Source organism: Stegostoma tigrinum, chromosome 11, assembly GCF_030684315.1.
Source record: "Stegostoma tigrinum isolate sSteTig4 chromosome 11, sSteTig4.hap1, whole genome shotgun sequence".
NCBI classification, from domain to species: domain Eukaryota; kingdom Metazoa; phylum Chordata; class Chondrichthyes; order Orectolobiformes; family Stegostomatidae; genus Stegostoma; species Stegostoma tigrinum.
The window spans coordinates 10,002,821-10,028,280 of NC_081364.1; the positions used below are offsets into that span (position 1 = coordinate 10,002,821).

At 43.2% G+C, this 25,460-nt stretch overlaps 1 protein-coding gene across 3 annotated transcripts in view; it reads right to left on the reverse strand.

The window, feature by feature from the left end:
- Positions 1-25,460, reverse strand: part of hemk1 (HemK methyltransferase family member 1) — a 149,723-nt gene that overhangs the window by 13,456 nt on the left and 110,807 nt on the right. The window lies entirely within an intron of this gene.

The following is a 25,460-nucleotide window of genomic DNA, read 5'->3' on the forward strand; positions in this document are numbered from 1 at the left end:
GGACTGTTGTTTTTGGAGAGAAAAGAGCTGAGAGGTGATCTGATAGAGGTTCTAACAATCATGGATGGGCTGGATAAAATAGTAGGGAGAAGCTTGCCTATTTGTTGAAGTAACAAGAACATACGTGCATAGGTTTAAAGTGATCTGCAACAGAAGCAAGGACGAAGTGAGGGGAAACATTTTTTCCCTCAGTGAGTAGTTAAGAGTATGGAACACACTGCCTGGAAATGAGGGAGAGGCGGATTCAATTGAGACATTCAAGAGGGCATTGAATGACAATTTGGATAGAGCTAATGTGCAAGAGGAAACTGGCATGAGTGAAAGATGTTTGGCTAAAGATCTAGTGCAGGCCCCACGGGCCTAATAGCCCCTTTTCGTGCCATAACAATTCAGTAATTGCAACAGATCTACCGGTTAGAGGCTATAAATAAAAGGAATTGTGGAACAATCTCATGCTCATGTGAACACTGTAAGGGACAGGATCTGCCTCAAGTGCAATGCTCTCATAGTTGAATGCCTTCCACCACTATTTGGGGTCCAGGTGGTATGGACAAGGTTCTGGAGAACTGACAGTGCTTCTGGAGCTCTAGGCAAGCAGGGATCAGCACACTGAGGAGAGGTAAAGTCCAAATTAAAACTTTCCCTACAGGAAGTTTTACTACCCATAACATGTTTTCCATGAAATTTGCAATGGTAGCAGAAATGTGCGCAGCGTACTGAATCCGAACATTGTCCTAATTTAGACACACAATTCCAACAAACCAAAGTTGGCTACCTAAATGAACCCATGCTTAATTTTAAAGATTTCCTTATGTAAACATTAAGACTTTTAATTTATAACCTGTGTTCAAAAATGACCTCTTTCCCCAGTGATTTAAGCTGTGCATTTCAAAGACTGATGGTTCATTTCTGGGCTCCTGTTATCACATGTCATTAATTGGCCTGTGGTGGATTGCCAGGCATTATACATCAACAGGAGAGAGAAAATGCCTCCCGGCAGCAAAATATTTCATGTTTCTTTCAGTTGTGCTTTAGAAAGAATGAGGTTTGGAGGTTTTAGTGTAGCTTCTTTTGCATTGTCAACAGAAATCCTCATCCAAGCATAAACATTATGAGGCTTCAGAGTTGGTCAGGATTGTGCATTAATCCCGGGGAGCTACAGGCTTACGAAACATGATTAATTTGTTTTAAATGGAAATATCTGTAGCTTGACAGCTAATGGAACTAAGGCTCAATAAATATTCTGCTCAGTTTGTCTTTCAAAAAGGTTATCTGGCACAGTAGAGCTGAAACAAATAAGCCTATCCAAAAACAAGCAAAAAAACCCCCCAAGAACTGCAATAAATAATTGAAAATAAGTAAGTATCAGTAAGTATATTTGTCCCTCGTGTACTTGCCCTCCTGTTCATAAGATACAAACTCTGAGTGAATTCTGGTTTTGGCAGTTCTCTGCCCAATTGGCTATTTGCTCTACATTTCAGGAATTGTGACTGTTAGATGCAACACATTTCAATCCATTGTTCATCCCTATGATGGATCTTAATGTTTAGCAAGCAGCAGACAGAGAAGCAATGGAACTACCCATTCCCAAACACCTGAAGTCCTCCCATCAGTTGCAACATCAGTGGGTGGGTGCCTGACTGGGGATTGGGGTTCCACAGGGAAAACACATCTGGTGACTACACCACAAAGTCAATTCAGACATTAAACGGAGAGGGATGAAAATCTCTAGAACAGGTTTAAACATTTGCTGATAATGGGAACTGCAGATGCTGGAGAATCCAAGATAATAAAATGTGAGGCTGGATGAACACAGCAGGCCCAGCGGCATCTCAGGAGCACAAAAGCTGACGTTTCGGGCCTAGACCCTTCATCAGAGAGGGGGATGGGGTGAGGGTTCTGGAATAAATAGGGAGAGAGGGGGAGGCGGACTGAAGATGGAGAGAAAAGAAGACAGGTGGGGAGGAGAGTATAGGTGGGGAGGTAGGGAGGGGATAGGTCAGTCCAGGGAAGACGGACAGGTCAAGGAGGTGGGATGAGGTTAGTAGGTAGGAGATGGAGGTGCGGCTTGGGGTGGGAGGAAGGGATGGGTGAGAGGAAGAACAGGTTAGGGAGGCAGAGACAGGTTGGACTGGTTTTGGGATGCAGTGGGTGGAGGGGAAGAGCTGGGCTGGTTGTGTGGTGCAGTGGGGGGAGGGGACGAACTGGGCTGGTTTTGGGATGCAGTAGGGGAAGGGGAGATTTTGAAGCTGGTGAAGTCCACATTGATACCATTGGGCTGCAGGGTTCCCAAGCGGAATATGAGTTGCTGTTCCTGCAACCTTCGGGTGGCATCATTGTGGCACTGCAGGAGGCCCATGATGGACATGTCATCTGAGGAATGGGAGGGGGAGTGGAAATGGTTTGCGACTGGGAGGTGCAGTTGTTTATTGCAAACTGAGCGGAGGTGTTCTGCAAAGCAGTCCCTAAGCCTCCGCTTGGTTTCCCCAATGTAGAGGAAGCCACACCGGGTACAGTGGATGCAGTATACCACATTGGCAGATGTGCAGGTGAACCTCTGCTTAATGTGGAATGTCATCTTGGGGCCTGGGATAGGGGTGAGGGAGGAGGTGTGGGGGCAAGTGTAGCATTTCCTGTGGTTGCAGGGGAAGGTGCCAGGTGTGGTGGGGTTGGAGGGCAGCGTGGAGCGAACAAGGGAGTCACGGAGAGAGTGGTCTCTCCGGAAAGCAGACAAAGGTGGGGATGGAAAAATGTCTTGGGTGGTGGGGTCGGATTGTAGATGGCGGAGTGTCGGAGGATGATGCGTTGTATCCGGAGGTTGGTGGGGTGGTGTGTGAGAATGAGGGAATCCTCTTTGGGCGGTTGTGGCGGGAGTGGGGTGTGAGGGATGTGTTGCGGGAAATGCGGGAGACGCGGTCAAGGGCGTTCTCGACCACTGCGGGGGGACCCCACACAAATGACAACCTATGGATCAGGAAAGCAATAGGAAGCAATTTTTAAAATTTTCAATTTGCTATGTCCTTGATGCCTGCCTCCAGGCTCTCAACAAGAACAAAAGACAAGTGCAAAGCCCAAACGCTATGCCCCATTTTTTGTGAACTATTTTTGTAAAAACCCTTTAATTTTATCACAGATGACTGATTTCCAACGCTGTGATTTTCTTTAAAAAAGAAAACTTTGAGTAGTTTTCCAGTTAAAAACCTTTCCTGAGCTCTTTTCTCCTCATAATCACAAGTGTACTATTTGAGAATCTGGTGTCTGGTTTCAAAATAATTAAGTGATCCTCATGCCCACACACAGTCAGTGCAACAATTCAGTTCAACTTTATTTTTTCTGGAAACTACTAGTAAATGGAAATCTGCTGTTGGGAGAGTCTTTGGGTAAATATTCCAGCAGTCCAATTGTTTCACTGGGTCAGTGTGATTTGTAGTTAAATGGAAAGTCTTCAAAAAATTGTGTGGTGGCAGACTTGGGAGATGGGTCATCCAAATATCAGCAAATTCACTTCTGCCATGCTCAGGAAGGTTAAGGGTTTACCTGGGACTTTCCGTTAACAAGTTCAACAGTGAATCAACCTCTTCTAATTAAATTACATGAAATACTTTGTTGTTTTAAAATGATATAATAATTAAGACAATGGGAAAGTAAAGTGACTTCTAGCAGTGGGGATATGGGTAAGGGAACAGAGTCTGCATTCACTGCTCACTAGTAACATGTTTCCCTCATCTAGATGTAGTGTGACTAGTGCTGTTTTCTGTCGAATATCTTCACAGGCACACATTGCTATTTTTTCCCATTTGGGGAACAATGGATGTAGTGATTGGAACAAGGTCAGATATGTGGATCTCATAGAATATAAGCTCCCTGATTGGGCTGTTAACCTGGTCCAATCAGGGAGCCCCCTGACAGATATAGACAGGAGTGTCAGGGGTTCAAATAGTATCAGAGATGATGGGAACTGCAGATGCTGGAGATTCCAAGATAATAAAATGTGAGGCTGGACGAACACAGCAGGCCAAGCAGCATCTCAGGAGCACAAAAGCTGACGTTTCGGGCCTAGACCCTTCATCAGAGAGGGGGATGGGGGGAGGGAACTGGAATAAATAGGGAGAGAGGGGGAGGCGGACCGAAGATGGAGAGTAAAGAAGATAGGTGGAGAGAGTGTAGGTGGGGAGGTAGGGAGGGGATAGGTCAGGCAGGTGCTGAGGAAGGTGATGTGGCTGTGGTACCTGGTTTGCTTCAGGACATGGTCGAGCAGTTTCAAGGCCGAAGAGATTACAAGAGAGTGGCAATGGGAGAGAGATTCCCTGAGGTTGGTCCGGAGGGAGGAGGGTAACTTCTTCAGGTTAGGCATCCCTGGAAGAGGCTTCGCAGTGAGGTTAAAATAGTATCAGAGATAATCTCTCTCCCATTGCCACTCTCTTGTAATCTCTTCGGCCTTGAAACTGCTCGACCATGTCCTGAAGCAAACCAGGTACCACAGCCACATCACCTTCCTCAGCACCTGCCAGACCTATCCCCTCCCTACCTCCCCACCTACACTCTCTCCACCTATCTTCTTTACTCTCCATCTTCGGTCCGCCTCCCTCTCTCTCCCTATTTATTCCAGTTCCCTCCCCCCATCCCCCTCTCTGATGAAGGGTCTAGGCCCGAAACGTCAGCTTTTGTGCTCCTGAGATGCTGCTTGGCCTGCTGTGTTCGTCCAGCCTCACATTTTATTATCTTGGAATCTCCAGCATCTGCAGTTCCCATCATCTCTGATACTATTTTAACCTCACTGCGAAGCCTCTTCCAGGGATGCCTAACCTGAAGAAGTTACCCTCCTCCCTCCGGACCAACCTCAGGGAATCTTTCTCCCATTGCCACTCTCTTGTAATCTCTTCGGCCTTGAAACTGCTCGACCATGTCCTGAAGCAAACCAGGTACCACAGCCACATCACCTTCCTCAGCACCTGCCTGACCTATCCCCTCCCTACCTACACTCTCTCCACCTATCTTCTTTACTCTCCATCTTCGGTCCGCCTCCCTCTCTCTCCCTATTTATTCCAGTTCCCACCCCCCATCCCCCTCTCTGATGAAGGGTCTAGGCCCGAAACGTCAGCTTTTGTGCTCCTGAGATGCTGCTTGGCCTGCTGTGTTCGTCCAGCCTCACATTTTATTATCTTGGAATCTCCAGCATCTGCAGTTCCCATCATCTCTGATACTATTTTAACCTCACTGCGAAGCCTCTTCCAGGGATGCCTAACCTGAAGAAGTTACCCTCCTCCCTCCGGACCAACCTCAGGGAATCTCTCTCCCATTGCCACTCTCTTGTAATCTCTTCGGCCTTGAAACTGCTCGACCATGTCCTGAAGCAAACCAGGTACCACAGCCACATCACCTTCCTCAGCACCTGCCTGACCTATCCCCTCCCTACCTCCCCACCTACACTCTCTCCACCTATCTTCTTTACTCTCCATCTTCGGTCCGCCTCCCCCTCTCTCCCTATTTATTCCAGTTCCCTCCCCCCATCCCCCTCTCTGATGAAGGGTCTAGGCCCGAAACGTCAGCTTTTGTGCTCCTGAGATGCTGCTTGGCCTGCTGTGTTCGTCCAGCCTCACATTTTATTATCTTGTCAGGGGTTCTGCTCACTTTAGGAGCCAGCTCTGTGCTAGTTGGGTTAGTGTCATGTACAATGCACAGGTAAATCAAGGGTGACATGGTGAAGGGATTTGGCCTTTGTGGAATTATTTCAAAGGGAAATGATAGAAGAACTCCCAGGCTGATTATCAGCTTGTTGAGTCACTTCATAAACAAACTTTCTGCAGCCAACAAGTCCTGGAGAGGATCTTGAACCCAGGGCTTCTAGCCCAGATATAGTGACACTACTAATGTGCACAGGCCTCCCATGATTACTATACATTTTGTAGCAGAGATGAAGGTAATTCAGTTTGTCACACCTATGCCAGCTTGTTGAAAGAGTTATATGTTAATCCTACTCCCCCAATATTTTCCAGGAAATCTGCACATTTTTTTCCTTATCAAGTATTTATCTAATTCCATTGTGCAAGTTATTACTGAATCTTCTTTCATTACTTTTTTTTCTGACAGTGCATTCTAGCTCATAATAATTTTCTGTGCAAAGCAAGTCTTGTCTAGCCTCTAGTTCTTTGCCAGCTATCTTCAATCTGCTTTCTGATTCTCCTGCCAGAGAAATGGTTTCTCCCTGTTGACTCCATTGAAACTCTTCACAATGCTGAGCAATTCTTTTCAACTTCACTTTACCTTCCCACAGAAAAATACATCAAAAAGGGGGAACCATTCAGTTCATCACGCCTGTGCCGGCTCTTTGAAAGAGCTGAAAACATGAACACGGAACCAAAGTCAGCCATTTAGCCCTCCGAGTCTGCTCTATCATTCAATAGGAACTAGACCCACTCTCCAGTTCTTCTCTGTAGCACTGCCAATATTCCTTCTTCAAATATTTAAAAATACTTGAGGAAGCAGAGGCATCATGATGTTGTCACTGGATAAGTAATCCAGAGACTCAGGATAAAGCTATGGAGACATGTTCAAATCCCACATTGATAGATGGAGAAATATGAATTTAATTAATAAAATGTGGAATTAAAATCTAGTTTTTTGCCAACTGTCAAAAAAAGCCATCTGGTTCACCGTTTCCAGCTGGTCTGGTGTACATGTGACTCCAGATCCAAAGCAATGTGACTCAATTAAATGCCATCTGAAATAGCCTAGCATGCTATTCAGTTAGATTGAACTGCAAGAAAATCTGATAAATCAAAAGAACCCAGAAGGGCCACTTGTCATTGACTAAAGAATCAACAAAGGCACACATCAGCCTGCTGACCTTGCAAAGTCCTCTGACTGGGATATTGTGTCAAAATTAGTAGAGCTGTCTCTCACAGGCCAGATAAGCTCCAACCTGACATTGTCTGTAAAGTTTGTTTTCATGGGGATGACTTGATCCCAGAAGCCACATCAACAATCCAATTGGGATAGGACTGTCCCAGCCAGAAGTGGTAGCACAGCGGCATACAGTGAGGAGGTAACTGCCCTCGGAAGGCTCAATATTGACTCTGGGTCTCATGAAATTTTATGTCACCAGGTCAAACAAGAGCAGGTAATCCTCTTGCTGATGACAATGAACAACGGCCTACAGGTGATGAGTCAAATCTCCTCCACGCCGCATCCAGTTGTGAATAGTGGTAGACAACTGAACTCACTTAAGGAGGAAGTACCATGAATATGCCCCATCCTAAATGACGGGGGAGCTCAGTATAAAAGATAAAGCTGATGAATTTGTAAACATCTTCAGCCAGAAGAGCCTAGTGGATGAGTAATCTCAGCTTCCTCTTGAGATTCCCAGCATCACAGATGCGAGTTTTCAGAAATTCAATTCATTCCTCATGAGACCAAAAATAGCTGAAGGCACTGGATATCATAAAGGTTATGGGGCCCTGACAAAATTCTGGCAATGGAACTGAAGACTTCTGCTCCAGAGCTAGCTGCTTCAAAAATTACAAACGCCTCCCTACCACCAAGCCAAGCTGCTGCCATATAGCTATATCAACGGCATCTTCCTGGCAATGTGGAAAATTGCCCAACTATGTCATGTACACAGACAGCAGGAGAAATCCAGCCTGGTCAAAGCCTGCCCATACCAGTCTCTTCTCAATGATCAACAAAGCGGCGGAAGCCATTGTCGACTTTTTATAGGTTTTCTTGTGAGAGACTGAGTACATTGGACCTATACTCATTGGAGCGTAGAAGAATGAAACACAGCCTACTGAAAAATATATGATTCTTAGGGGGCATGCTGGGGTGAGAGATTATTTTTCTCATTGAAGAGTCTTGGACCAGAAGCAAAATGTCAGATTAAAAGGGTCACCCAGTTAGGACAAATGTGGGGAGGAGTTTCTTCTCTCCAAAAGTAGTGAATCTCTAAAATTCTTTATAGTAGAGGGCTTCAAGGTTGTGCCATTAAGTATATTAAAGTCAATTCTCCTCCATGCTGCATCCAGTTGTGAATAGTGGTGCACAACTAAACTCACTTTAGGAGGAAGTACCATAAATATGCCCCATCCTAAATGATGGGGGAACTCAGTATAAAAGATAAAGCTGATGCGTTTGTAAACATCTTCAGCCAGAAGAGCCTAGTGGATGAGTAATCTCAGCTTCCTCTTGAGATTCCCAGCATCACAGATGAGACTGGCAGGTATTTATTCAGTAAAGGAGTCAATGATTGTAGGGGAAAAGGCAAGAAAGTAAAATTGAGGATTATCAGATCAGCTATGATCTCAGTGAGCAACAGGGCAGACTCAAAATGCCAAATGGCCTATTTCAGCTCCTATGACGTATGGTCTTAAGAACAGCGTTATAAAGCAGCACTTACAAAACAATAAGCTGTTCATTTACACTGTTAGCGTTCTCTCAGATCATTTCAACTCCCATTCTCATTGAAGTGGAGTGAGGGTGTCTACCCCTGACATCAAGGCCGTACTACACTAATTACAGAATTATAGAACCCCTATGTGTAAGCAGACCCTTCAGCCCAACAAGTCCACACCAAACCTCAGAGTATCACACCCAGGCCTGCCCCGCTATAACCCACCTAATCTACACATCCCTGAACACTACAGGCAATTTAGCATGGCCAATCCACCTCGCATGCACATCTTTGGGCTGTGGGAGGAAACCGGAATACCTGGAGGAAATCCACGCAGACAAGGGAAGAATGTACAAACTCCACACAGACAATCGTCCGAGGGTGGGATTGAACCCTGGTCCCTGGGGCTGTGAGGCAGCAGTGCGAGTCTTTAGCCATTGTGCACTCAATATGACATTAAGGAGCACGACGTAGAAAACTGATCTCCTAAATTAAGGAAGGATATAAATGGATTGAAGCAGGACCGAGAATGTGTACTGGACTAATACACAGAATGGGAGGGTTGTCTTTTGAGATAAGACTAAGATAGGATATGGAGATGCTAGGCTTGTATCTGTTGGATTTAGAACTGACGATGGAAAATGTCAGATCCCAATGGATCTTGCCAGGTGGAAAGGATGGTTCTTCTTGTGTGAGAATCCAGAACACTATTTAAAAAACAAGATATTAGAACATAGAACAGTACAGCACAGAACAGGCCCTTCAGCCCACAATGTTGTGCCGACCATTGATCCTCATGTATGCACCCTCAAATTTCTGTGACCATATACATGTCCAGCAGTCTCTTAAATGACCCCAATGACCTTGCTTCCACAACTGCTGCTGGCAATGCATTCCATGCTCTCACAACTCTCTGCGTAAGGAACCTGCCTCTGACATCCCCTCTATACTTTCCTCCAACCAGCTTAAAACTATGACCCCTCGTGCTAGCCATTTCTGCCCTGGGAAATAGTCTCTGGCTATCAACTCTATCTATGCCTCTCATTATCTTGTATACCTCAATTAGGTCCCCTCTCCTCCTCCTTTTCTCCAATGAAAAGAGACCGAGCTCAGTCAACCTCTCTTCATAAGATAAGCCCTCCAGTCCAGGCAGCATCCTGGTAAACCTCCTCTGAACCCTCTCCAAAGCATCCACATCTTTCCTATAATAGGGCGCCCAGAACTGGACGCAGTATTCCAAGTGCGGGACGAGTTTGGCTGGTTTTGGGATGTGGTGGGGGGAGGGAAGATTTTGAAGCTTGTGAAATCTTTTTCCTGCAACCTTCGGGTGGCATCATTGTGGCACTGCAGGAGGCGCAGGATGGACATGTCGTCTGAGGAATGGGAGGGGAAGTTGAAATGGTTCGCGACTGGGAGGTGCAGTTGTTTATTGTGAACGAAGTTTAGGTGTTCTGCAAAGCGGTACCCAAACCTCCACTTGGTTTACCCGATGTACAGGAGGGCGCAACGGGTACAGCAGATGCAGTATACCACACTAGCAGATGTGCGAGTGAACCTCTGCTTGATGTGGAAAGTCTTCTTGGGGCCTGGGATGGGGGTGAGGGAGGTGGTGTAGTGGCAGGTGTAGCACTTCCCGCGGTTGCAGGGAAAAGTGCTGGGTGTGGTGGGGCTGGAGGGGAGTGTGGAGTGGACAAGGGAGTCATGGGGAGAGTGGTCCCTCTCGAAAGCAGACAAGGATGGGGAGGGAAAAATGTCTTTGGTGGTGGGGTCAAATTGCAGATGGCGGAAGTGTCGGAGGATGATGCGTTGGATCTGGAGGTTGATGGGGTGGTATGTGAGGACGAGTGGTATTCTCTTTTGGTTATTATTGCAGGTACAGGGTGTAAGGGATGAGTTTTCAGGAAATGCGGGAGACATGGTTGAGGGCGTTTTCGACCACTGCCCTCCCCCCACCACATCCCAAAACCAGCCAAACTCGTCCCCGCCTCACTAACCTGTTCTTCCTCTCACCTATCCCCTCTTCCCACCTCAAGCCACACCTCCATTTCCTGCCTACTAACCTCATCCCGCCTCCTTGACCTGTCCGTCCTCCCTGGACTGACCTATCTCCTCCCCACCTAGACTCACCTTTACTGGCTCCATCCCCGCCTCTTTAACTTGTCTGTTTCCTCTCCACCTATCTCCTCTTCTATCCATCTTCAATCCGCCTCCCCCTCTCTCCCTATTTATTTCAGAACCCTCTTTCCCCCTCCCCCATTTCTGATGAAGGGTCTAGGCCCGAAGTGTCAGCTTTCCTGCTCCTAAGATGCTGCTTGGCCTGCTGTGTTCATCCAGCTCCACACCTTGTTATCTCAGATTCTCCAGCATCTGCAGTTCCTACTATCTCAGATTTATGAAGATGCCAGGACAAGTAGGTCTGAGTTATAGGGAGAGGTTGGCCAGGATCTGACTTTAATTTTTTGGAACGTTAGAGAACGAGGGGTAATCTTATTGAGGCATATAAAATCATCAGGGGCATAGATAGGATGAATGCATATTGTCTTAGTCCCGGGGATGGGGATTTGAAAACTAGAGGGCATAGTTTTAAGGTGAGAGGGGATAAATTTAAGAAAGACCTGACGGGCAACTTCTTATTGCAGACAGTAGTGCATATTTTGAATGGGCTGCTGGAGAACGTGTTTGAGCCAGGTACAACAGCAACATTTAAAAAACATTTGGATAGGTACATGGATGGGAAAAGTTTAGAGGAATATGGACCACTTGAGCAACTGGAACTTGCTGAGTAGGCACCATAGTCAGCATGGGCCAGTTTTGGCCGAAGGACCTGTTGCTATGCTGTATTACCCTATGACTCATTATTTTAGCATTCACGGTCATGCATCAGTGGATCTCTCTTCCTGAAAAGGAGGTGGAAGTAGAATCTTTAAGTATTTTTAAGATAGAAGTAAACTGATTCTCAAGAAACAAGGGAATGAAAGGCTTTTGGATGTCGGCAGGAATGTGGAGTAATCAGATCAGCCATGAACTTATTGAAAGGTGGAACAGGCACAAGGGGCTGAATGGCCTCCTCTATTCCTAATTCGCATGTTCACAGGAACAGTGTTGTCACAGAAAATAAAACTTGTACATCAAGATCATTAGCAGAACTGGGCAGTCCTCCACGCAACTTTCCAATCCAAAACACCAACCCAAACAGAACTCTTTTGATAGGTCAAGGGTGTAAGTCTTTTGTCTGTAAATTAAGTACAGCTGTATACACAGATTTTTAATTTCCTGTGGAGCTAAGAATCTGGAAAAAGACTAAGGACTGCCAACAGGGTCAAGTCAGTGACTTTAAATTTCAATTATTGAGATTTAATTGACTGAGCTGTTTAGTGCTGAAAGTCCTGAGCAAAGACACCAGTGAGTAGAAAGAAAAAAAAATTTTACATGCTAAGTTACAACGAGGAAGGGAATGCCTGTGGAAGTGTTGTAAACAGATTAGTGATAACCATTGCTAGGCTACTTAATAGAAGTGGGGAGACTATGATGCTCTTTCCAAAACATGACATGTGATATGGGCTGAAAAGCTTCCTTCTGTGCTATATGATCCAACATATGGGTTGGGGCTGATCCATTGCTCCCAAAAGTGAAACACAATGCTGTTAAAATACTTAGAATGATGGCATTTATTGCAAGGTATACGGAATATAAAAGTGGGCGAGTTTCATGACAGCTGTGCAGGGCATTACCATGTGTCGTGTGTACTGTTTTGGTCTACTTAATTAAGAATGTGCATTGGAAGCAGTTCAGAGAAGGCTCAATTCGCTGATTTCTGGGTTGAATGGATTTTCTCATCAGGACAGGTAAAACAATTTGGGCATTAATGAAGTTTATAAGGATGACAGGAAGCTTGCAAGGAAGATTCCGATGAGGGCTTAAGAGAGTGCAAAATGAGAGAATGTTTCCCATCATGGAGGATTAAGGGGCACAATTTAAATGTAAGGTATTTCACATTTAAGATAGAGATGAGGAGGAATTTCTTCTCTCAGAAGGATCATTAGTGTTTGGAAGTTCTTTTCCCTAGACAGCAGTGGAAGTTGGGTCTTTGAATATGTTCAAGGCTGACAGATATTTGGTCTATAACTGTTCAAGGGCTATAGGTCTTAACGAAGATCACACATGGAAAGTCACCAATAAATTTCTTGTGACAAACCCACTGTTGAATGGCAATCTTCGCACCACCATGGTGAGACTGATTTGATTTACATTTCTATATTGTTTGTGTAAAGGAGGGAAGCACAAGGTGCCTGAGGCTTGTTGATGTGTGCATTTTTAATGAGGTTTAGAGTAAAGTTTGAAGTGGAGATATTACTGTACAGTTTTAGAAACAAAGATAAAAGAAAAAATACCAATATTGCCTAGTGACTGGAATCCAGGCTTACAGAAAAACACAGCCATATAACTTATTGATTCAGTCAGAGTGAAAAGACACTGCTACTTTTACAGGCTCCAAAAATACAAGGCTGTGGATAAAGTTCTGAGTGAGAAGAAAACCCAGGAAGCAGTAAACTGCTGGTAGGTGACAGTATGGAAAACACACATGCCTGCTCGAGAAATGGCAGGAACCAGTACAAAAACAGTTTCAGAAACCAATTCCAGCAGTGCCAAATAAATAGGGAACTTTAAAGTGGAGATAACAAGGTGCAGGGCTGGATGAACACAGCAGGCCAAACAGCATCAGAGCAGCAGGAAAGCTGACATTTTGGGTCGAGAACCTTCTTCAGAAACTTTAAATTGGAGTCAGGATTGGAAATTGAGGTCCCTTGAAAACCTATTTTTTCTAGCATTTCCAGTGTAACATGAGGCCTCATATAATGGCTACTAAAACAATTACTTCCTTTCCCAGGCATAAATAATTTAGAATATGTATGAAGAAAGCAAGGTGACAATAAAAACAATAAAGATGGCCAGCTTCAAAAATAGGGTAGATCAACAAGTTCTCAGCGTCAGGTAGCAGTCATTGGTAGGCGGCAGTGCTCAGCAGAATTTGCTTCTTACAGATGAGAGAAGAATCACGAGAGAAAGAAATTGATCCAGGACTGAGCTCTATAACACTTTGGCCTGAGAACTGATTACTACCTTCAAAAACTTTATGAGATTGCCACTGTCTGGGTCAATTAACTGTTTGTTCTCTGATATCAATGAACCATTCACAATCATCATAGCTATTATACTTGTTTCGTTGAACTGATGTATTAGATATAAATTGCTTCTTCTTAACAAACCTAATAAACTGTGAGAATTTCTTACTCGTAGATTGACTGCCTATATTAGGTAACTGTGGTCCCAAACACCAAAATCCAACAAGGGTTCACTGACACTTCACTAAAGTTGATAATTTGTAAAAAGACTGTTTTAAATAGTTCTTGCATTTTTTTTCTTTTGATTGTAATAAACTTTAATGTTCTTTAACTAAATAAAAACTGAAAGAACTGTGGATGCTGTAAATTGGAGACAAAAATAGACATTGTTGGAAAAGTACAACAGGTTTGGCAGCGTCTGTGGAGGAAAATCAGAGTTAACGTTTTGGGTCACTTGACCTGGAGTGTTAACTTTGATTTGTCGCCACAGATGCTGCCAGGCCTGCTGACCTTTTCCAGAAATTTCTATTTTTGTCTTTAATGTTCTTTTGTTCAAAAAACATTAGCAGCCTCTTTTGAGTATGTCTGGTGACTTCACACAATGGTAAACTAACAGGAAAAATAAAAATTATGGCCTATCAAGCCATGCTTCCCACTTAGGGTCTGACTTGTTCAGTATTAATATCAGCTGGGATCGTAACAAGAGTCCCTGCACAGATACCCACATCATTTAGGCCTCAATGCAAACCCGTTACACATTTGTGGAGAGACAGAAACAATGCTGCACATGACACAGGAATGTCCACTCTGCAGACTAAGAACCGAGCTAATCACATTAATCAGCAAACAAGGAACCAATCACTTGGCACTGCAAATTTGCCTTCACTAAATAAATAAAAATGAAAGCTGAGTTATGGCCACAATCAAATCAGCTATCATCTTATCAAATGACAGAGATGGCCCGCTGGGTCAAATAGCCAACTCCTGATCTTATTTCTTGCGTTCTTTCTCTGCACTGATTTTCTGGGCACCTTACAATAGAAGTGGATAGCGCTAATGACTCTTCTGCTGAACTCAAAAAACCTGATGGGTGTATCCCAAAGCACTTTAATACAGTAAATGGAAAAGTCCTGGGGAAAACTGATGTCCAGAGAGATCTGTGTGTTCAGGTCCATTGTTCCCTGAAGGTGGCAACGCAGGTCAAGAAGGCATACGACATGCTTTCCTTCATTGGATGGGGTATTGAGTACAAGAGTTGGCAGGTCATGTTACAGTTGTATAAGACTTTGGTTCGGCCACATTTAGAGTACTGCGTACAGTTCTGGTCACCACATTACCAAAAGGATGTGGATGCTTTGGAGAGGGTGCAGAGGATGTCCACCAGGATGTTGCCTGGTATGGAGAGCGCTAGCTACGAGGAAAGGTTGAGTAGATTAGGATTGTTTTCAAAAAGACGGAGATTGAGGGGGGGGGGCCTGACTGAGGTCTACAAAATCATGAAGGGTATAGACAACGTGGATAGCAAGAAGCTTTTTCCCAGAGTGTAGGACTCAATTACTAGGGGTCAAGAGTTCAAAGTGAGAGGAGGAAAGTTTACGAGAGATATGCGTGGAAAGTTCCTTACGCAGAGGGTGGTGGGTGCCTGTAAAGTGCTGCCAGCGGAGGTGGTAGACGCAGACACGATAGGGCAGGTACATGGACGGACAGGGAGCAAAAGGATACAGACCCTTAGAAAATAGACGACAGGGTTAGACAGAGGATCTCGAATGGCGCAGGCTTGGAGGGCCGAAGGGCTTGATTCTGTGCTGTAATTTTCTTTGTTCTTTTTCTTTGTTCACTTCATTAAAGCAAAATTTCCTAGAGTTTGTAACATGGTTAGCGTTGCAGATTGTAGCGTGCTAAAATGTGGCACAGTCGCAACAAATCTTGTGTTAGCACTTCTCAATTTAATTAATAAAATTGGTGTTGCATTTAAAAGCTGCATAAGGCAGCCCAAGCATGAACCATGCTGCAACCTGTCCCTCAATTTCCTTAAAATCGAATCTATGGAATGCTGAGATTCTGTTTTGACTGGAATACAGTTTTCTGTAGAATCAGAAAGTCTGATAATTTTGATAAAGGAGAAGGTAAAAGTATGAAAATGCCTTGCAGCAAAATAAATTCTTTTTCTATAATCACTTAGGAGCCTGGTAGCTACTTTTCCCAGCACTTTTATCATAATTTGGATGGCGCATAAATTTGAATCCATTGAGGGACAAAGTTCTCTCAATCCATGTTTCTTCACAACAGTAGCAGTTTTTCTTTATTATATTTCAATAGGTGGAAAAGGATTAGAAAAGTACAAAGTCCCTGTTCAAAATCCTGAATCAAAGCTAAAAGCATAAAATGTATTGACTTTTGACTTTTATTTGTTTCTTATTTAGAAGATATATTTCTTCTCCTTATCCATCCTGGATCATCCTATGGCATTGATTATCTTCAGTTGAGCTGGTGGCTGGCCTGCTTGCAGGTTTCAGGAAATGCCTCTTCAGAAAGGTTCCATATCTGAAATCTCTATCACCAACTGCGCAGAAATGTGGGTTCCTGTTGGGAAATCTTGAGCTAGTTGCACAGTCAAATTTAGGCTTGTGGTGGTGTCTTTGCTTACAACAGAATCACACTATTCTGTGGAACACCTTAAATCATCATTTTAAAAAAAAAATTTTATTCACTACTTTATCTTGGGACGGCTTTAAACATGTCTGTGAGCAGAATTTCAGATCAATCCCATTGTTTTTCTTCTATATTCACTCATGGGAAATGGGTGTTGCTTACTAGGCGAGAATTAAATGTCCTTTCCTAGTTGCCCTTGAGAAGGTGGTGGTGAGTTGCTTTCTGCAGCCCATACTCAAATACTGAAATTCCCTGTTGATAAACGATGGCTTATAATCTGTGACCAACACTTCTGTGAGTCTGTGTATTGCAAAAGATGCATGTTGTTTTTCTACTGGTAGCCCTGTGTTTGATGAATGCACTTTGTACATGTCCAGCCACTTTGAGTAGGCTTTCACAAAGACTCAGAACATTGAGCCCATGAAAGGACCTGCATAGTCGACATGTAACTGGGTCCAGGGTTTACCTGGCCATTTCCATGAATCTGGAGCTGCTGGTAATTTTTGTCCGTGTCGGCATTTTGGCAACTGCCCCATCAACAGAACTATGTCTGCATCCAACTCTGGCCACCAGACATAACCTCTTGCCAGCATCTTCATTTTAGAAACCTCTGGATGACCCTGGTGGCCTTCAGCCAGTGTCTAGCAGTGACCTCTGCTCAGGCAATCACTTTTGCTCCCCATAATAACATGCTGTCCTCTGCTGTGATCTTGGATATCCGGATCCAAAAATGTTTCATTCCTTGTTTGTGATGGCCCTTTCATTTCTCAATGGTGCTTATTTGAAGTCCAGTTGGGCTTCAGCTAGTAGGCCCTTCTGCATGATTACATCATTAATCCCACATACCAAAAGGTCTCTCAGCATCACATTAACTTTTAAACCCAAGACACAGGCCTCTGCGAGTCAATTTAGCCTAGACAGAAATCCCAATACAGATTCCTCCACGTCTCGAATTGCTGAGCAAAACCAATAGCATCTCAGAATTAGAATAGGCTTAGGGTCGTAGTAGCTCTAACTAAATACGTCAACTCTTAAAAGGTTTTGCTATCTGGTGACTCGGAGCAGTTAGGCTCATAATAACCAAAACAACTATGGGTCCTCAAGTAGTCAGATAATTACTTGTTGCTTTTCATCTGCCCCAATGTCATTTGCCTGGAGAAAATAACGTATTCTTTCCATGTACTGGTCTCAGTCTTTGATGGCAAGATCGAATGAATCACACTTCCCAAATAACAGCATGATGCCAGAAATGCTCACCCTGACTCAAATTCAACTCTAAATTTCTTCAGAAGTGTGCTTTTCTCTCATCACCACTGAAATAACCCCACCAAAGCCGGTATCCTGTCACCAAGTCACCTCTTATTTCCACTGGGAGAGTCCTCAAAACTGATCCAGTTCCCTCAGAGCCATTCTGAGAGCGAATAGGATGGTCTGACACTCCTTTTTTTATGTCAACCAAGGTTCCCTGATTGGAGATAATGAGAACTGCAGATGCTGGAGAATCCAAGACAACAAAGTGTGGGGCTGGACAAACACAGCAGGCCAAGCAGCATCTTCGGAGCATAAAAGCTGACGTTTTGGGCCTAGACCCTTCATCAGAAAAGAGGGATGGGGAGAGAGTTCTGAAATAAATAGGGAGGGGGGGGGTGGATTGAAGATGGATAGAGGAGCTAGAGAGTTGCGGTGGGAGAGAGATCCCCTGCGATTGGTCCGGAGGGTAACTTCTTCAGGTTAGGCATCTGGAAGAGGCTTCGCAGTGAGGTTAAAATTGTGATCAGAGATAATGAGAACTGCAGATGCTGGAGAACTCAAGATAACAAAGTGTGGGGCTGAATGAACACAGCAGGCCAAGCAGCATCTTAGGAGCATAAAAGCCACTGCGAAGCTTCTTCCAGAATGCCTAACCTGAAGAAGTTACCCTCCTCCCTCCGGACCAACCTCAGGGGATCTCTCTCCAACTGCAACTCTCTTGCTCCTCTATCCATCTTCAGTCCGCCTCCCACCTCTCCCTACTTATTTCAGAATCCTCTCCCCATCCCCCTTTTCTGATGAAGGGTCTAGGCCCGAAACATCAGCTTTAATGTTCCCTGATTGGACCAGGTTAACCGCCCTGATCTGGGAACTCATGTTCTATGGGGTCCACCTGGCTGACCTCATTACAGTTACTACAGAAATGAAGATCTGGACCACAGTTTGGCAATAGTCTTAAAAATGGGTTTACCACATTAAGTGGTACTGGCTTTTTTGACCAAGTTTTGGTCCCCTGTCATCAGCTCTCGTTCGGTGACTGATGGTCAAATTTTGTTTGGTATTGTGCTTGTAAAATGTCACATATTGTTTGCTACATTAAGGACAATATATAAAGGCAATCTGCTGTTGTTCACTTTCCTCTTTACTTTTGTGGAATCTTATCTCCTTTGTTGGGAGTGAAGCTTTGAGCATCCAAGTTTGTTGAGCGTCAATTCAACTGAAAGGTTAATGACAATAAAACTTTCGAGCAATTTTCTTTGGCAAGCTACACTGCATCCACCAGAGGCAACTGGAACAAGATCAACAATGTCAGACCCAAGAAAAATATAACTGCTGCTATTTCAGGAATATATTCTCAATCCCCTGCACAATCTGCATGTTAAAAATCAGCACGTCCTGTATCTTACCAAATGTTTAAGTAAATTAGTAATGTTTCCCAGCAAATATCAAGCTATTAAAAATGATTGTACTTGTAAAATAAAATGCTGATTCCCAGTTGACAACAGTTGGTGTTGCATTTTACCTACTTAAACGAAGCGCTAAACTTCTCTCCTTCCTTCACTTTTACTTTCTAATATGTACTGCATACACATGGAGTATATGCAGAGATATTAGTAAAAGAAAAAAATGTTTCTAATGCATGCTAATTTCTAATAATACTGTCATGGGGGAGATTCTACACTGGACTTCAGGGAACAGGGTAGAGGTAGGCGGAAGCAGAGACAGGAATGGTACACAAAGCACAGTAAGATTTGACAGTACCTTCTCCCATTCTGAAGTCACACATGGTCCAAAGTGAAGTAACTGCATTACTTGTTTACTTTTCTTGAATTATCACATTTTTACCAATCTCTTAAAGGGGAAATCCAAACCTTTGGATAGTGTGCAAGATCTCCAAAATACTGATCTTTTCATTTTCACCCTGTCCCAAAACCTAAAATCAAAGCACTAAAATTTCTGCTTTAGTTATGCAGACGGCAAAGGGCTTCCTGGAGGAAATGCTGACAGCCAGCTGACGATCTGGTTAGAACCTCATCCTGTGGCCATAAAGAGCTGTGACTAGCCAGACTGCTACGTCCTCACTGGCCTTGGCCCGCAACATTTTAGAAAGGTTGGGCCTCCCTGATTTGACAGGTGGATGGTGTTGGCAGGAAAGGAGTTGTCAGTAAAACAAGTGGGTGGGGAGGAAGGTGAGGCTGCTATCTTTTAGGCACCTGCCCTCAATGAGGGGCAAGGGGTACCCCTCCAATGATACCCTTTCTCATGTCCTTCCTGCTGGATTGAACACATTAGAAAAATAAATGGGCTGCCTAGCCCCACCAATCTGCCCATACCAACTGTATTACTTTATGGGCCAATTATGTATTTTCCTACGATGGGTGGTCTGCTGAATGTTTTGGCCGTCTGTCCTCTCTATTACAGAATGAACTCAGGGGTGCTGTGAGCTGAGCGGCCTCCCGAAATTACCTGCCCCTCTGTCCAACGCAAACTCAGTGGCACCTCATAATATCCAAGCCCCTGCATGGGATTTGAACCCAGAGTTTCCTGACTCAGAGGCAGGGACTCTATCCATTGCTCTACAAGATCTCCCCTTCACCTTAAACATTTTCTTAAAAAATGGGTCAGGATTGGCAATTTATACATTGGGTCTAAACTGTAAACATTGAGTTCCCCACGAGTTGTGAGGAAGGAAATTATTCCTGTTAGTTGAAGTATATTACAGACCATCAAAGGAAATTCAGGATAAAGCCTGAAGCCAAAGGAAAGGGTTTGGTATGAATAATAGAGTTCTGCCTAAAGAAAGAAAAACAGAAAACGTTAGAAACACTCAGAAGGTGTAGAGGAAGGTTAAAAAAAATTGGCTATTTACAGGACTAATGTTGAGCTGCATGAAAAGAATCGAAAAGGAGCATATTTCTGTACATGCTCAAATCTGTATTGAAAGCAAAAAAAAATTGAAGATCACAGCAGATCAGGCAGCGTCCATGGAGAAATAGCATACTAACACTTTGAATCTAGACGACTCTTCATTGGAGTTGATGTGACATGTGGAGGAGGTAGCATTTATGCTGTTGGAGAGGTGGTGGAGTGTAGAGTGCCGGTGGAGAAAGAATGTTGATAGTTCAGATTAAGTGATTGGAATGTGAGAATGGCAGAACAATGATGTGTCCAACTGCTTAGACCAGAAAGATCCAATGTTTTTCCTTTACTTGTAGGTAATATTTGACGTGCTTGATTCTCCAGCACTGTCTGATTTTACTTCCAATTTCTAGAAGCTTTGTCTTTACATTAAAGATGTTCAGGAAAGGAATATATTTAAAGCAAGTTGTGGACTTTCTTTCAATTTAATAATGCTGCTATGACTCTGCTCTAACATAGAATCTAGCCTCATTTAATCTGGTTCTGGGTCATGCGATAGAGCAAACAGGGTTACCCCAATGCAGCTGATTTGGCAAAAACCGTGGCCACATGACAATTAGGTTCAATATTAAAATAAATGGAGGAGAATAGTACAGGTCAAGGGTAGCTTATCAAACAAAAAAAGAGCAAAATACAGAGAGATAGAAAAGGGCCCCACCCTGACTAAAAGGAAAGCTGAAATTAATGGAAGCTAAACACACAATGGAAGCATCTCAGATGTCATTAACTGAAGTTAGGGTGGGTGGTAGGGACAAAAGTGGATGCAGAATGGGTGGGAGAAGGATTGGCTGCTGACTAGCACAGGATAAAAAGGGGATGGTGGAGCCTGTTCCTCCAGGCTCCATAGGAAATTGAGTAAACAATCTGCACATTTTGGGTGGTGGCTGGCTCCCACCCAAGACTGACATACCCAGTCTGGGCCCATGTTGTCGTGGGATAATACAACAGATAAGGTGTTCCTTAAGAAGACGTGCACAAGTCCTAATATCTGTTTAAGGAACCTGTGGAATATGCATGTAAATGATCTGAAATGGATAAGGAACAGGACTCCCCGTTTCAGGTTGGAACCCTGACTTGAGGATCAAATGCAAATCTTCAAACTGCACTGTGCTGGGAGCAATCACCTGACATATATTTTGGATGGACTGCAAATAAGTCAGTGGGAGAGGTGTAGGGGATAGTGTGGTTGGAGATGCCTTCTGAAGAGAAGATTTAAAAAATAATAATTTTTAAAATGTCACAAATTTCTTGGCCACAATTGTGGCTGTGATCGTGAGGAGCAACCTCTCCACTCAGTATGATTGTAGAGATAAAAAGAAGATATTCAGTTGGGGGAGGAAGTGGGTAGGGGTTGACAGAAACATCAGTATCCACATGGCATATGCACCAGAAAAATCAGAGGTAGAGATAACGCTCCTAGCTGCCCTGCAAATATAGGATGAAAAGAATTCTAGTGAAAGGATGTATGGAACACGGAATGTTAGGTAAAGTGACAAGAAATTCTCTTAAAATTATAGAATATGTGGTGACTCTGGGTCCATTGTCAGGGGTTGGGGCAGCGGTTGGAGAGGGTCCCTTAGGATGAATTGCAGATCATTAATGCTCCCTAGCCCTGGGAAGCAGAGACATGTTTCATCTGCTGTGTGGCACTTGCCTACTGGCTGGAAACCAGTCTCATGTCTTGTCCATATTGGGCTCTGATAACGTTGTCCCTCTCATGTAAGACACATTCCAGATATGTTCAGAACACAGGCTATACCTGCAAAAGTGAGCATTTTGATCTCAATTATTTACCTGGACCCCTCATTCTTCTAGGAATGCTTTTGTCCATGTGACCTATTTTCAACTTCCTAACTTAGGGCTCAGTTTTCTTTTCCATTTCCCATCCTGGCAAAGTAAAACTTAATGACTTCCTTCTGCCTCAAACTCTGTCCCTGTAGATATCTCCAGCGCCACCCAATGGATAGATAAATTAACACCACTATTAGCCACTTCAAGCTCTTAGCAGTCCATCAGAAAAACTGTTGATTCCCTGTCGTCACAATTTATAAAACAGATTTTAAAAATCCTCTTAAAAATGCAGAACACGTGTGGGGAAGTAGATCTTGACTTTGTTACTATTGTTTAGGAGAGGTAAGAGCAAATTCACAAGTTGTTTTCAATAGAAAGCAGCACAGGGGGAGGCTAATTCTTGTGATGCAAAGAAATGTGGTCATCAATTTGCACACAACAAGATTTCAGAAAAAAAAATGAGACAGTTACCACATTTTAATTCTGTTGCCTCAGGGAAAAAAATATAATCTTTCCTATTCTGTTTGCAAGAAGAGCTAAAGGAAGTGTCGAAGATTAAAAAAGAAACCTTGTGGGATGCTGAAACATGTTCACCCAGCTGGGTAGTTCCACTGCTGAACAGTCAACTGCAACATTCTGGCCTTTCAGTCAGAGATTATATGTTCATCCCCAATTTAACCAATACATCACAGCATTACAGCAGAAGAAATGCATTATCTGAGATATCATCGGATATGGCGACAATAAGGACTGCAGATGCTGGAGCTTTGTCAGGACTCTGGCCCGAAACATTGACTTTCCTGCTTTTCTGATGCTGTCTGGCCTGCTGTGCTTTTCCAGCCTCACACCTATAGATTCATATCATGGTCTAGGATTTGAAACATTAATGTTTTCAGGTCGGTGGAAGAGCCCACAACATAATTTGGAAAACGGAATTTTTCAAGTGACTATATTTATATTATTTGCGGTGTTTTCATGCATAACAATATTGTTGGCTGTGGAGGGCTTTTTCCATTCTAAGGATACGATAAAACATTATACTAGTACAGGGGCTTGAAAGCAGTCTACGTTGATCACAGCAGAATGGCTGTAGAGATGGCAAATAGGCTTCTATGAGAAATTAGGACATTTGCCTTGACTCTAGGTACTATCCAGTGAACCCCATCAGCTTTTTCTTATAGACGTTTTTGGTCTCAAACCAGCAATTATTTGGAGAATAAAATGTGAGGCTGGATGAACACAGCAGGCCAAGCAGCATCTCAGGAGCACAAAAGCTGACGTTTCGGGTCTAGACCCTTCATTATTTGGAGAAACTTGGACGTATGTTTTGCCAGTGGAGGTAGTGACCTTAAGGTAGTGTGGTTAAGTGAAAATATTGGTTTAGATTTTTATCCTTGATGCCAAAGTTATTAAAAACAGGCACAAATGAATCAGGCAGCAGTTTACATCAACCAAAAAACACAGAAAATAATCTGACAGTCCAACTGTTAGACCAACAGAGAAGCATGATTTAAAGAATGAAAGGCTTGCATTTATGCAACCCCTTTCATGGCTTCTGGACACCCGAAAGCACATTAATGTCAATTAAATGTTTTTGTAGTTTTATTTGATGCAAACGATGTCTGAAGTTCTTGATTTGTTCAAATGTGCTGATATTTCGTCCCAGTTCATTATCACATTGTTATCTGTGAACCTTTGTGTATATCTTTGAAAAAGTACTTTAGTGATTGCAATCTCTGTCCCGATGTTGTGAAAGGAGCTATTCAAATGCAAACTTTTTGTTTCTCAAATTGTTGCTTTTCTACCTTGGTTGTTCTCATACCATAATGTTTCACAATTCACTCAAAGGCAAGATGAAACATTATTCTTCAAAAGTGCTTTCTCTTCATATTCAAAATGCCTCCTAGAACTACAAAATGCAGCATCATGCTCACAAATGGTAAGGGGATGGGAAAAAGTGTGTTTTTTTTTAAAAAGGTATTATAATAAAAATGATGTGTTATATTTTTGGCACCGCGGCTTGCCAAATGATTTACAAGAACGAGTGAATTTGTTTCTAGAAAGGCCTTGTACATTCTACCCGTATAGATCAATTCTATTTACTTTGGGCTTAGTAGTGCTGACAGGAACGTGCTGTACAGTCCAAGCTTATCTGGATTGTTATCCACACTTCCCAGTAAGAGGAGAAAAAACATTTACTTCAGTAACAGTCCTCTGGCACTGATAAAATTATGAGAGGAAACCTAATGCATTCCATATAATCTCTGAGCCAATCAACTATCAACATTGTAAATCAATTCAATCATATAATTTGTTGCTAAGCAAAGTCTGTAATTTTCATATTAAAGAAGGCTTGAGTCAGAAATCCTTGCTCAGTTCCTGATCTGATTCCTGCCGCTAATCAGAGGTGCTGACTAGAAACCTGGTGCTTTGGTGTGGCGAAGACAAACCAGACAGTAGGCCAGCATATAGATGAAAAAGGAAGAGCTCCAAACAATGGAAACAACAAAAATGGAAGGAAAGATAGGTTCTGATGTACAAATTATTGATCTATAATAAGTGCTAACTCTATTTCTATCTCCACAGATGCTGTCTGACCTACTGCCTATTTCCAGCACTTTCTGTTATTTTATTAGCGATGATAAAATATACTCAAGAGTGGCAAGCATGTGAAAATCACTCCCACATGGGGTGGCTGAAGCAAACCGTATCAACCAGTTCAAGGGAAATTTGTGTACAGCATTAACACCAGCATTACAGCGTATTTCTGTGCAACAAAATCAATGCAAGGTGATATGAGGTTAGAATTAGATGCTGCATACAGATCTTTTTACTTGAAACATTCCGTGAATTCCAAAAGATTACAATTAGATTTTGCTGAGGTTAATAGCTGTTACAGGGAAATCCCATGATGGGATAAAAAGGTATTGCCTATATATTTCATGGACTCTGACTTTTGCTCATGGCCCTCTGTTCAGATGCAGATGTTGGGTAGTAGGGTACTAGTAACTTGCTAGGATAAACTCCAGCTTTACTATAGGGTGTCAGCCTAAATTTCAGTTTATGTGCAATTCTAGCAGTTGCTATGCCTCTCAGAATCACAAAGCTGAGGAGCATGCAGCAACCATAATGATTTTAGAGGTTTAGACTGTCAAAATAATGTTCCTCAAAATGCCAAAGGTTATGTTCAATTAGCCTAATGGCTGCATGCATCTTAATGTGTCTACATGCCACAAAATTTCAGATGTCAGATAGCCTTTCACAGTAAGGACATTTTTTGATCCTTATAAGACACCTTTCTTGATCTCTAAAAAGGAACAGAATGAGATTAGGATGTG